The sequence below is a fragment of the Melanerpes formicivorus genome, unplaced genomic scaffold (assembly GCF_026170545.1).
Source record: "Melanerpes formicivorus ecotype bairdi unplaced genomic scaffold, bMelFor1.0.p_v2 SCAF_21, whole genome shotgun sequence".
Classification (NCBI taxonomy): Eukaryota; Metazoa; Chordata; class Aves; order Piciformes; family Picidae; genus Melanerpes; species Melanerpes formicivorus.
The window spans coordinates 9,662,833-9,676,683 of record NW_027142373.1 but is presented as its reverse complement, the minus strand read 5'-3'; the positions used below and the strand labels follow the sequence as shown (position 1 = coordinate 9,676,683).

General features: G+C 55.3%; 2 long non-coding RNA genes across 3 annotated transcripts; one reads left to right on the top strand and one right to left on the bottom strand.

Moving 5' to 3' along the window:
* Nucleotides 1-1,462: 1,462 nt before the first annotated feature.
* On the top strand, nucleotides 1,463-9,951 carry LOC137447680 (uncharacterized). Its single transcript, XR_010988904.1, has 4 exons — nucleotides 1,463-1,681; nucleotides 7,637-7,719; nucleotides 8,193-8,248; nucleotides 8,623-9,951. It is a non-coding gene; the product is annotated as an uncharacterized lncRNA (long non-coding RNA).
* On the bottom strand, nucleotides 3,712-13,470 carry LOC137447681 (uncharacterized). 2 transcript variants are annotated; one of them, XR_010988905.1, is made up of 3 exons: nucleotides 13,193-13,470; nucleotides 12,178-12,281; nucleotides 3,712-4,889 (listed from the first exon to the last, which is right to left on the bottom strand). It is a non-coding gene; the product is annotated as an uncharacterized lncRNA (long non-coding RNA). The 2 variants fall into 2 exon arrangements; XR_010988906.1 differs by lacking the exon at nucleotides 3,712-4,889 and adding an exon at nucleotides 11,404-11,620.
* Between the last annotated feature and the right edge of the window lie 381 nt (nucleotides 13,471-13,851).

Sequence of the window (13,851 nt, the reverse complement as noted above, 5' to 3'; positions counted from 1 at the left end):
GGCTGGACTTGGGGGCCAACTCCAGGCCTGGCTGGATGAGCATGGCAAGCCAGGCTTCCTGGAAAGCTTGGCCTTGTTTTCCCTTTCAGACCCAACCAGCCATTGAACCTGGACCAGCCTAGTTTGCTTGGATTCAGTTCTGGTTCCTAAATCCTTTTGCAGAGGGAATCTTTCTTCCTGATGAGTTTTGGGAATGCCCTGCCTGGGCCTTTTCTTGGCCATGCCAACACAGCTGATGTCCATCCCGTGTCAGCCCCCATCTCTCGTGTCCCAGGGTTAAAATGGAGCCAGGGCACAGTGAAAGAGAGAGAACCCAGAGGGTTGTGTGCAGCCCCCCTGGCCACAACCCCAAAGGGAGACACATCCCCACTCTGGTGAGCACCTGGAGGCCTCCACAGCTTGGAGCCCACTGCCATGGTACAGGTAGTGCTGGGGATGTGAGCAGCATGGAGCTTTCACCTAAGGTCCCTCATGGCAAAACCCCACATGAGGTCAAAAACCTACGTGGAGAAAAAAACCCAGAGGGACACTGACCCACAGCTGCCTGGGAAGCCACTGCCCACAGCTTGCAGAGCTCCATCCACCACCGCTGAACCCTCTAAGTGTGTGCTCGTGGGCATGCATGTGCACACACACAGCTCCCTTCCCTCTTCTCTCCTGGTTGCTCTCAACCTAACCTCACAGCCCTGGACTCCAGAAGTCGTGTTTTGCATGGCAAAGGGCTGAGCTGGGACAAGATGTGTGAAGACACTTCACTGGGACATCTAAGGAGCTCGTAGGGTGCCAGAAAGGCTTCCCTGGCAAGACAATGGAAACAGGCACAGAGATCTGGGGGAGGACTGTGGGGCCAGAGCCATGCCACAGGGAGAGGTGTGCATGCTGCTGAGCGATGGGAGAGTGAGGAGGTGGAGGAGGTAAAGCCAGCCTGGGTGAGGGGAGGATGCAGACAAGGGATCAGCTGGCTGAGGCACATCCACAGGGAATTACAGGCAGGTCTGAGCCTGTCAGATTATTACCGGAGACGGGAAGGGGGGAGCGGGTTGAGGCAGGTCTGGCAGGAGGAGGAATGCAGGAGCTGGAAGGAAAAGGAGAGGCAGGGGGAAGCTGGACAAAGAGGGGAGGGAAGCACATGGTGGGGGAGGGGGAGCAGCCAGCCCTGGTGGTGATGGGCTGGTGGGGCAGTAAGATGGGCTGGTGGGGCAGTAAGATGGGCTGGGGGAGCCACGGGGCAGGAATGTGCTTGGTCCATCACACGTCACCCCCAGCACCTGTCTGGCCAAGGTGCAGGGCTGGGGGCCAGCCAGGGTGGGGGCACCACACGACAAAACCAATTAAGTGCTCAAGGAATCACAGACCAGCCGCTCAGCTCCCTCCTGCCCAAAGGTCAGAGGAGAGTGTCCTCATTTGTTGCCTTTTAATTACATCTGATCCTTCCCTAATCCCTCCTAAAACCAGCCCTGGGAGAGCCTTCAGGTGGCTGCTGGGGAGAGGTGCCTGGCAGGCAGGGTGAAGGGCCAGCTGGGCACGGAGGACAGCCCCGGGCTGAGCGGTGCCTGCGGGAGGGATGCGAGGGGCCAGGGGCGCTGCGTGGTGATGGAGGAAGCGCCATGTGCACCACCCTGCTGCTGCTGGGCACGCTGGTCATGATGCTGCGCCGCCACTTCTTCAACAAAGTCGAACCGTACGTCCTCTCCTGGCCCCTCCCCTGGGGCCCTGGGGCTGGGGAGGGGGGTGGTGGTCCTGGGGTGGAGGAGCTCGCCAGTCGGCTTAGGGCCTGTCCCCTGGGGATACTCCGTTTCCTTCTAGCTTTGGTCCTACGGGCGGCACCAGCAGCCACCCCCCTGTGCTGGACAGAAGGAACCTCCTACGGCGTGCTGTCACCTCCCCCCTGTTGCACCAGGGTGAGCAAGGACGAAAGGCAGGACTGGTTCCCTGGCACAAAGCGACAGGGCTGAACTCCTGGGGTGCTTTGACCTGCACTGATCAAAGTGTTTCCCAAACAGCCCAGCACCCTGCTATCCATCCAGGCAAGCAGCTTGGCTGCCTCTTTGTCTCCATGTCTTGGCAGGGGAGGAGGCTGAGCGGTGCTCTTGGCCATGGGGACATCGCTAGGCTGACAATGACACCCAGCAGTGCCCAGCCGGCAGACCTTCATCTGGTGTAAAATAGCCATGGGGAGGTCCTGCCCCGTCCTTGAGGCGGAGAGAGGTTGGAGGAGGGTCTGGGTGGGGAGGATGCTTGAGAGCATCAGCTGAAGGTTGGCTCTCAGAAGAACCAGCAGCCACCACCCTGCAGCCGTGGCCCTGCCGCGCTGTGCTGCGTGCCCACGCTCACACTCACACACGTCCTGGCTCCCAGGCGATGGCAGGGAGCAGATGGGAAGGGACTTGCTGCAGTCCCACTCCGAGGCAATGACAAAGCTGCGACCGGAGCTCCGGGTCACCTCCTGCCTCCCTGCTGCACCGCGGGCACGCTGCCGGCGGCTGTGCCTTCCACTACCTGCAGCTCCTCTTCTCCGTCTGCCGTTCAGCACTGGGGTGGCTCCAGCTGGGTGGCAGCAGGGCCATGCTCACGGTGGGGCTGGGCATGGCCCTGCCCTGCTCTGCAGCCTCCTGCTCCAGCGCCAGGCTCAGCTCGAGGGAGTTTCCGCTGGAGACGCACAAATCTATTTACCAGTGGAGACTGGAGACATCTGAAAGTGGGGAGGTCAAATTGGCACTTAATGAGCCAATTAAGTCAGGAGAGGGAGAAACGAGCCTGGAAGTATGGAAAGCATCTCCTGGCCTGTGTGCTCCCAGTCCTGCCCGTGCTACCCGCAGTGCCAGCTGAATTAAAGGTTCATTAAGTGCCTGAGCAAACCTGCTGGCTGCAGAGGTGGGGCTATCCCTAGGCAAAGGAGTACAGGGGTGGCTGGTTTGGCTGGCAGAGCTGGCAGCCTTGTCCCTTTGGAAGCTGCAGGACAAGTGGGCAGTGCTGCCTGGCACACAGGGCAGGTAGGTGGCTGGGGGACAGGTCACCTGGAGCCATGGCACCGGTGCTGGCAGCATGCTGGCACCCAGGGAGCCACAAGCCCTGCCCGTGGGAGCTGCTTTCAGGGTGGCCAGGGCAGGATGCAGGGGCAGCTTTGTGGCTGGCTCCACTCCCTCTTAGGAGAAAGCAAAGTGTGCAGGAGGATGTGTGTGGGACGTGTGTGGTGTGTGTGTGGTGCATGTGATGTGTGTGGTGTGTATGTGGTATGTGTGTGGGGGGTGGGTGTGTGCGTCAGAGCTGCTGGACTGGTCTGTGGCTCAGCCACCACCTCCTTGCTGTTAGGAGAAAGCAGTGGTGAAGCACAAAACCTTGCACGAGGAGGCAAGATGGAGCCTGGAGCTGAAAATGCTGGGGTTGGGAGGGATATTGGAGCTGCCCTGGCTGCCTCCAGTCATGGCAGGCTCAGCACCCCTTCCACCACAGCTAAACTGGAGTCCCACAGCCTGGTCAGACCTTGTGCCATCAGCACCACCATCCTTGGCAACGTGTGGCCAGTGAGCCATCAGCATGGCATGGGCACAGGAATGTAACTGACCACAACACAGGCAGATCAAGACTGGACTCATCAGGAGGGCTCCTTGGTGCAGTGTGGTGCCCCAGGGAGCACAGGGGAGGCTCAGAGCTGGATGACTGGGAGAAGCTTCCTCCAAGCCCTGCTGCAGCTTTCAGACAAGCACCTGGCCTGGATGGAAAGACAGCAGCTGGCTGAGAAGCTGAACACCACTGAATTACTTCTTTTGGTGATTAATTGCTCTCACCATTAAAGACCAGTGGCTATTAAGAGGGTCTGTACTTGCTCTGTTTTGGACTCTCATCTATTCACTTCATTCCATGCTGGCATAAATCAGTGTGGTTCCACTGAAGGCTTTATTCCAGAAGAGAATTGGCCTCCAGTCTTTGTATTTTGGAAAAGAGAAGTAGCAGAAGCAAGAGGCAGAAGTGCTGCTGGCCAAGGACTGGGAAGAAGCTGGTCAGGTGGCCAAGGCAGAAGGACAGAGGCTTTGGATGAGCACTCTGGAGGGCAGGCAGAATCCTCCAGACCATGGTCAGACCCAAGGCACTAAAGCCCCAGTCCAGTTTTGATCCAGCTGGATATTGCTGAGCTAGAGAACCAGTCTCAGGCTGGGCAGGCACCAGGACCTCATACAGCAATAAAGACCAGGATTTTCCATACATACACTGATCTGGATGACCCCTGCACTAAAGACATCCCTGAAAAGCAGCACAGAGTGACCAAAAAGACAGGAAGGAGCCCACATGTTCCATGGGATAATGCTGCCTCGGTGCAGGAACATCCCTCTGGCGCTGACGTCCCCGTGTGTGAAGCAAAGCCTGTATCCTGCCTGGGCAAGGGACACAAATGAGCAGCACTGGCAGGAGCAGATTATGTGAAATCCCCTGCTCACTTGACCTCCTTCACGTCCTGTCTTCTATTTATAAGCCTTGGGGCTTCCAGAGGCAGTGCAGGTGGTTCTTGGCCCCCACTCGCAGGGTTGGGGGCTTGACTGTGGGTCTGTGGGGCCAGGGTTGAGCCCCTCCAGCTTGCTGCCACCATCTCAAAAGGAGAGGATTGAAGGGTTTCCTCCTAACAGCCTGGCTGTGGGGCCTGCTTTTTCTCCCTTGCTGGAGGAGAAACTCAGTCTGAAAGGCTACCCTGGGCTAAGCTCGTCGCCAAGGGACGTGAAGGTCAAGGGGGACTCCTCCGGCTTCGGGGCTTGGTTTTTCCTCAACATGCCACAACTTCTTCTTTGGTTTGTGTGGTATTTCATGAGAAGGTCCTGGCAGGGGACCAAGGCTGGTTATAGATGCCTGCTCTGTTTGCCTTTCTCATGTTCTTCCCCTCCAGTGCCTTTCTGCTCCTGAAAAACACATGGGTTTGGGGAGGTGGAGACGCTGCTGCCCCCAAGCCTGGGGCTCAGCCTTGGTGATGGTCTAGCACAGGGGAACGCACGGCAGTGAGCACCTAAGGGAGTACAGGAGCACCCAAAGGAGCTTGCTGGGCAGAACCAGGTTGTGAGGAGAGATGTTCTTCATGGAGAGCTCTTGGAGAGGGATCAGGGCTTGCAGGGGCAGGGCTGGATTATGGCAAAGCAAAGAGGTGCTCTGGGGAAGTGAAATGTGGATTTTGCCTTTGCTGCTGCTTCCTCAACCCCCTCACAAAAGGCTGGACACGAATGCTCTGGGCCCCAGAGGGGTTACTGCCCTCAGACTTGGAGCCAGGGCCATGGAGAGAGGGAGTGTTTGGTGCCTGCACCAATCTGTGCCCCCAAGAGGACACTCTCATCACACCCCACGCCTCAAGGTGAGGTCAGCTGCTCTGCACCTCAGGCTGGAGAAACCAAAGCTTGGCATCATCTGGATTTAACCTTCCAGCTTAGCCCCCTGTGGGATGCAGGACGTGACCTCCTCATTTCCAGCAGCCAGGCAGGGCTGGCAGCCGGCAGCGGCTGCAGAGGGCTCTGCACCTCCGGGCCGGAGCCATTAGCCCGCAGCAGGCACGCACAGACAAGTGTCAGCTGAATTTCTGCACGGCTTTAAATACCTTAGCAAGGCCACAAACACGGCTCCAAAGTGCTGCAGGCACAGCTGAGCCGATGAATAACACACACACACACAGCCCCCCCCCCTCCCCCCTAATCCAGCAGCAAGGAAATACCCCATGGGAGGCAAGGCTTAGCACCGCTTGCCCCCTCCTAGCTGTCCAGCAAGGGAGCAGATCCACTCTCTGCCTCGCTGTGCTTGAATCCAGTAGCAGAAGGGTCAATTCTGTGCCACTTCTGCGGAGTCATTATCCTGTCGGTTATATAAATGTCTGGGCATGCACAAAAGGCGGTGCTGATACAGTGGCTCCCGACACCAACTCTCCCTCTCTCTCCCTCTCTCTCTCCCAACACCTGCTTTTCAGCTGGAGAGAAAGCTTGAGCACAAGAGCATCTCGAGAGCTGTCACACAGAAAGCTGCTGTCTTTCAAGCTGAATGGGGGTCTAAATAGCTCTCACTTCTCCTTTAGAATCTCATCTCTAAATGCAATTAATACTGGCACATGCATAATGAGAGGCTGACGAGTGAATACAGACTCTGGCAATAAAGGAGCCAGCCCCAAGTGCTATGTAAATATTACAAATCCTCACCAGGAGCTGACCCCGGGGGAAGACAGCCTGGTGATGATTAAACCCGAGTGACAAGGCGACTGGATTCCTACATCTGTCACAATACTACCTGCTGATCCATAATGAGCTACTCTAAAAGAAACCCAGCTCCTCGCTGCTCCTCCATGCAGATAAAAACGTCTATTTGCAGAATGTAATTAATCTCTTCTTCAAAATCAGGAACCTTAGTGTCCTTGGTAACAACATGCCAGTGACTCAGAGAGCAGCTCTGGCTTCTTCTGCTGCTTTTTGAGACGCTATTGAAAGTGACCCCCACATTCTAGGGCTGGAAGGGAGCGGTGCTTCAGGAGCGGCAGTGCCAGCTGGGGGCCTGGAGGTGGGCATGGGTTTCACCCACCTCGCTGCAGGGCAGCTTTGGCAACTAAAGGAGGTTCCTGGACTTGTTTCTCATCTTCCCTGGGATAAGATGAGCTGTGTCCCAAGACCTCGTCCCCAACCTGTCGAGCACAAACTCCCCATTACTATCAGGTGTAACCAGGCAGTGCAGAGTCACAGCACGAAGCCTTCTAGAACATCAAGAGGGGGCACAGGAAAGGCAAGGAGGGATTCCCTTTCAGGGGGTGTAGTGATAGGACAAGGGGTGATGGTTTGACACTGAAAGAAGTGGGATTCAGACTAGGAAGAAATAGTTTACACTGAGGGTGGTGAGACAGTGACCCAGGTTGCCCAGAGAGGTGGTAGATGTCCCATCCCTGGAACCATTCTGGGTCAGGTTGTTTGGGGCTTTAGCTGAAGATGCTCCTGCTGGCTGTGGGGAATTTGGGCTAGATGACCTTTCAAGGTCCTTCCAACTCAATCCATTCAGTGACTGTCTGAAGCTTCTCCCTCCTCAGCCTGGTTTCCACAGGCAGCAAGCTCTGTGATGGCACCGTGTCTGTGTCTACATGCACACATGCCTGTGGCTGCTCCCCAGATGGCTTTCGAGCCTGCTGGCTCGTTTCAGCCAAGCTTGGCAGGGGATAGAGGTTCACAGACATCCAGTCCCTACCAGGTAGCAAAGCTTTAAAGCCATGAGCATTGGCATGGCTGAGAGACAGGGGGAAGTGCTGCTGGCAGAGCCCTGGGTCCCTCTGAGGGTTGTGCCTGCTCCTCCATCCCCCCCCTTTCCAGGCTGGCTGAGATGGGTGCCAAGAAGGCAAAGCTGGGGCTGCCCAAAAGCACCTAGGAGCCATGACTGCTTTCTATGAACTTCAGTGGGAAGCAACCACTGCTGGATGTCACTCACTGACCCACTTCCAAAGCCCAGGGGAAGAATGGGCTGTGACAAAGGGACAGCTGACTGGGGAGGGTTGGTGATGCAGCACTACCATGAATTATTTATTTGCTTGGGGGGTTGGGGGGAGGAAGAAAAAAAGACAGCAACTTAAGACTTTCATTTAGGAAGGGCTGCATCTGGCACCCCTGCCCACAACTCACCCCACCTCCTCTGTCCCCAGGCACCCTGAGGGAGAAGAAGAAGCCAGGAGGGAAGCTGGCTCTGACCCTGGCACCACTTAAGACCACTTTGGATTAAAAGCAGGTGGGATGCAGTGGTAATCTGGGGTAGTTGCAGCTTTGGGGAAACAGAGGAAAGGAAGTGCTGACTTTGGGTAGAAAGCCTGATCTCTGCCTTTCTGTCCTGCTCACAGACTCCTCAGGCATCTTAACGATGGTTTCTTCCCATTTCACACAGGATTTAAAGGTCTCTTTGACTACTGCCAAGACTTTGAAGGCTCTAGAAAAGTGGCTTGCTCTGAGGGAAATAAAATAGAGCCTGAAATGACCAGACTGGAAGGGAAAAGTCCATTCTTCCATTACTTCCAGTAGCAGCTCAGTTCCCAGGTGAAGGCACATCCAACCCTTCCTCTGTGGCTTCTTGCCCACTGCCTGGATGCCAGGAGTGCCTTGCAGGGACAGAAAAGGCAGCAGAGCAGGTAGTGGTCCCATTGGGGTGAGGATGGAGTGAATGTAAGATGGAGATTTGGGACTAATGTGGCTTTGTGTCCTGCACAGTGACCCCAGGGCATGAAGACTGGCTCCAGGCTGTCCATCTGCAGCTCTCAGCAAAGGTAGGACTACTCTCACTGCTGTCATGGCCCCAGAAGGAGACCTTCAGCGAGGGGAGGCTGGTCTGGGCTAGAGCATATAGATAGGGTTTGAGGGGAAAATTGAGGCCAGGGCTGTCTGTCCTAACCTCCCCTAAGACTGCAAGGCACTGCTGAATGTTTAGCACCAGACTTTGGTAGAGTTAGATAATGGATGGACTCGGGGATCCTAAAGGACTTTTCCAACAGAAAGAATTCTGTGATTCTGCCAGTGCTGCTGGGCAGCTCAGGGACTCTCCCTGCCCTCCCTTCCCTTTGCAAGATCCCCCAGGGCTCACAACTTCATCCATCCCAGCTCTCACCAAACCATTAACCACAACTCCTTCTCCTCCCTGCAGCTTCCCTGCGCCCTGCAGCTGGCACCCAGCACAGCCCAGCCTCGACACATGCAACACAACAACACGACACCAACCCCCAGGCTGACAAACCCACACCACCCCACTTCCCTCCCACAGCTCAGGGAGGACCTGGCACCACCCTAAAGGCTGATGCAGAAAGGAACTTTGCCAGAGGGTGGCCGGCAGCCCCGTGGCGATGCCCTCAGCAAGCCATAACGCTGCCCACGGAGGAGATGGGGCACCCTGCTCCTGGCCACCGGGTTGGCACAGCCTCTGCAGCTTTCCCAGCCCTGTAAATAGTCAATAAGAGATCAGTTTGCAGACACAGCTTGCTGTGGATGACAGCAGCAGAGGCACATCTGGTTCTGCTAAGCACCAGTCTTGTGCTGGGTTTATCTGCTCCCTTTGTGGCGGGGAAGGGCTGCTTCCAGCATTCAGAGCTGTCTTGTGTCTGGAAGAAGGTGGTGGGGGGGGGGGGGGAGTGGGAGGGGGTAAGATATATTTTTGGCTCTATTTAGCCACAAAAATTTGGTTTTAGAGTGAGGACAAATATTGCTGTTTGCTGCCAAGGCGAGGCAGCCAGTTTCTTGTGCAAGCCTTCAGCCGTTTGAGAACTCGGAGTCCTGTTGGAAGAATAAATGTGCTGATGGGAAAAGTCTATCAGTGTGCATTGATCCTTCTCTGGGACCAGCAGACCTGCAAACATCAGCTGCAACCCGACTGGAAGAGCACTTCCCAAAGCCTTTGCTGATGCACACAAGGCAGAAGGAAACAGGGCTCTGCTTTGCTGGGGAGCGAAGCGGTCACGCAGCAGAATCCTCTCTGCAGGCACAGTTGTGCTAGACTCACCACAGCTGGCAGGAAGCTTCCATGCCAAATCCACCTGCTTTGCACCCAGAGCAGGCTGCTTTCCCCCTCTGGAGAGCCCACCACCCGCTGGCAGCCACCAGCAGGACACAGCAGTGGGGGAAGGACAGCAGCTGATCAGCAACAGAGGGGAAGAAACCAGGGATGCGGCTCCGGGCTGGGATGCTCCTGGCTGATGGCAGCACCTTCTTTCTCCCCATCCTGGGGCTGCAGGGTCATCTCCCTGCCACTGAGATCAGATCAGACACATGGCCAAGAGCTCCCAGCAGCTTGTGAGGTTTTCACAAATGCCTTTAGAGTATTCCTAGTAGATTCCACTCCTCCTCCCCCAACCCCCTCCCAAAGCATTTTAATAAAGCCTTTACAACCTCAACTTGCTTTAAACCACCCCCCCCACCCCCCCTTCTTTTTAGTAAAGGAAATGTTCTGATCAGGAAGAATAAACTTACTGCTTTACCTTGAGCTGCCTTCATTTTATAGCAGATTAAAGGCAGGATGGAGAGTCAGGGCAGGAAGGGGGGAGGCAGGGAATGAATACAATGTACAGGTGCTGAGGGCAGCACCCAAGAGATTGGAAAGACAAAAGCTTATCAGGATTGAAGGCTGAAAAGCAGAATCAGCTCCTCAGGTGATATAAATCAGCTGGACTCCCCTGACATGCTGGTATTGCTGGAGGATGGCTTTTAAGTATTGATTTAGGAGAAAATAAAGGTCAGGAGCTTAGCTGCGGAGGAGGCATCAGGGCTGAGGCTGTTCAGCTCTGGATGGGCTGTGATGAGCAACAAGGAGGACCTGGAGCTCAGAAACAGGATGGAGAGGAGCCCCAGGAAAGACAGAATCATAGAATTGCTTTGATTGGAAAAGACCTCTAAGAGCAAGTCCAACCACCAACCTAAGACCACCATGGCCACTAAACCATGGCCTCAAGTGCCATGTCCACAGATTTCTTGAACACCTCCAGGGATGGGGACTCCACCACCTCCCTGGGCAGCCTCTTCCAATGCCTGACCACTCTTGCAGGACAGAAATTTTTCCTGATATCCAACCTAAATCTCCCCTGGTGCAACTCTCATCCTATCACCTGATACTAAGGAGAAGGAACCAACCCCCACTGCACTGCAACCCCCTTTCAGGGAGTTGTAGAGAGCAATAAGGTCTCCCCTCAGCCTCCTCTTCTCCAGATTACACAGTCCCAATTCCCCCAGCTGCAGGGGCAGGGCTTGGTTATGGCAAAGCAAAGGAGGTGCTTTGGGGAAGTGATATCATAGTATCAGTCAGGGTTGGAAGGGACCACAAGGATCATCTAGTTCCAACCCCCCTGCCATGGGCAGGGACACCCCACACTAGAGCAGGCTGGCCAGAGCCTCATCCAGCCTGGTCTTAAACACCTCCAGGGATGGGGCCTCAACCACCTCCCTGGACAACCCATTCCAGGGCTTCACCACTCTCATGGTGAACAACTCCTTCCTCACATCCAGTCTGATTCTCCCTACCTCCAGCTTCATTCCATTATGTTGATTTGCCTCTGCTGCTGCTTGCTCAGCCCCCTCACAACAGGCTGGACACAAATGCCTGCATGCTGGAGCTGCAATAGCCCCAAAGCCTAGGAACAGAGCCCAGTGTGACCCTCTGAGGGCAGCCAACTGGAGCCCAGACTTGCAGGCTTAGCCCAGGCGCGGTCATCCTGGCCTTAGGGAAAAATCCAGATCTCAGCCTGGCCCTTGTCATCAGCATCTCTGACCTTTCTCACCATCTGGCCCAGCACACACCAAACAAAGCCCAGAAAGGACAAGGTGGGGGGCAGCTGGAAATGGCAAAAGGATGCCTGCAAATGTCAGGGTGCTGCCGGGAGCGGGGGCCCTGCTCCGCAAACACCGCCTGCTGAACTGCCTGCACGGCGGAAGGGGGGGAGACTAGATGCGGGAGATAAAGGTTTCCTGAGCCCTGCAAAGGGCAGCTCTGCGCCTGGGGACCTCCAAGAGGGTGGATTTCATGAGAAATGTTCTTTATTTACTCGATCAGCTGCAGCCAGCAGCTGAGCTAAGAGGCTGCCTGTAGCCACGCGAGGGTTGCTGGCCGTGCCGAGGTGTTTGCTGTCGGCGCCCAGAGCTCTGACGGTTCCCCGAAGGCCCTTGGTGGGTGGGAGTGGGAATTGACTTAGCCTTGTTAATCGTGTCTGCTGCTGGCCAAAACCACCCTCTGCTTTATGGGAAACAGAGAATTGGTGGTGACAGCCCTCACGGGCCAGGCGTGGAGTCACTCGCTGGCGAGGGACGGGATTGCTGGAGCCACTCGCATCCTGAGGGATGGGATTGCTGGAGTCCTCCTCGAGGCCAGGAGGTGGAAGGACATAGAATCATCACAGAATGGTCTGGCTTGGAAGGGATCTCCAAAAGTCAGCCAGTCCAACCCCCTCTGCAGCAACCAGGGACATCCTCAACTAGATCAGGCTGCCCTGTCAAGCCTCACCTTGAGTATCTCCAGTCACCTCCCTGGGCAACCTGCTCCAGCGTTCCACCACCCTCATAGTAAAGAACCTGTTCCTAACATCCAATCTAAATCTACTCTTCCCTAGTTTGAAGCCATTGTCCCTTGTCCTGTCACTGCAGGCTTTTGTAAACAGCCTCTCTCCAACTTTCTTGTGGGTCCCCTTTAAGTACTGGAAAGGATGCTAAAACATGGTCCTACCATTCTGATCCTGCTGTCATGGTCCCACTGACAGTTGCTGGAGGAGGAAGGAAGGATTGTGACATCTCTGCTCTTCTTTCCAGCTCAGTTCCCACTAAAGTACCCTTTGGGAAAAGCCAAAAAGGAAATGAAATGGTGGGTGGGAGGGTCGAGGTGGTGTGGGACCAGCAGTCCCACGCAGCTTGGAGGAGGGGGCAAAGCTGGGCCTGGCTCTCCAGGGTTTATCTGACTGTCTGTTTTCATCATGCTGCTGTGAGAAGGGAAGGGGACCACACAGCAGCAGAACGCCCTGGAAATCTGAGAGGGAGACAGTTCCCAGCACCCTTCCCTGCACCATCACCTCTGTAGACAATTGGCTGTGGAGGACATATGGCTCTGCACAGGCTCCAGCTCGGTGAGATAATGCCTCACAATTCAGTCCCTAATTACAGCCAGCCAGGGCACATTCCCAGCTCTGACCCTCCTGTCTCAGCAGTACATGTGGCTGTTCTGATGGACCAAGTGGACCAAGGCTGGAGCCACTCCACCTTGACTGGCCTGTCTGCTCCATCCCCTCCATATCAGATGCTGCTGTCTCTTCTCTACTCCCACTTCTGAGGCATTCTAAAGGCTGTTTGGGCTCTTTCTTTGCTCAAAAGAACTCCAAAAAAATCTACCAAAAACTTCAGTAGAAGTGAGGGGAGGAAATTGCTGCAAGTTTCTTAACTATCTCATGGAACAAAAATGCTTCTTGAGGCTGCTGAGGGAAAGAGAGGGTCAAATGTCCCTCATTAATGCTGATTTACTGAGAGGGCTGGGAAGAGGAAGAGGGAGAGAGTCCAGCTGCCTTTCTCAGAGCACATGGAGCCCAGGCTGGGATTCAGGCTGGGAGGTGAAGGCTGGCCCCACAGCATGAGAGAGGGGTGGTGGTGGGTTTGCCAGCAGAAGGAACAGTGGGGTGAAGGCTGCTGTGCACCCACCCTGAGCTGCCTGCACCCTAGAGCAGAGCTGCCCTGCACCCTAGCACAGAACCTACCTGCACCAACGGGGCAGAGGCAGGACAGAGCTCTCTCAACTCTTAGCAGCAGTTGGGCAGTTTGGTGGCTTTCTGAAGAAGAGAGCAGAAGCTGAGTCCTTTTTAGGGAGGCTGGTGATGGGTCAGGGCAGTTTTCTTCTCACCAGCCTCAGCCCACGCTGCCTTTTGCTGGGCGGGCTTCAGCTGGAGCTTGGAGGAGAGGAAAGGGAGAAGGCTGGCCCAGTTTTAGGGTGCAAATCAGCAGGGTTCCTCTCCAGAGAGAGCTCAATTACACTGATTTACACTTGCTGAGGATTTGGTCCATTCAACCCAATTAAAACTCCAGAGGAAGTGCAGAGAAGCAGGATGTAATTACCCGTGCTGGAATCCCAGTGCAGAACAGGAGGCAGAGCTCTCCGGATCAAATTAATCCCTGGTGGAACTCTTGCCGAAGTTACACCAGGGCTATAATTGGCCTGAAACATTTTAACTATCTCATTTAATGTTATTCATGCTCTGCTGGAGATGAGAATGTTTATCCTAAATGAGAGACTCTAATGCTCCGTAGCAATAATAGAGTGTGAGGCTGAGCTGCTTTCTCATTTACAGGGATGCTGAGGATGCTGCAGACCTGGACTCCCCAAATCTTTAACCATTTCCAGGGCTGGTTGTCCCATTGT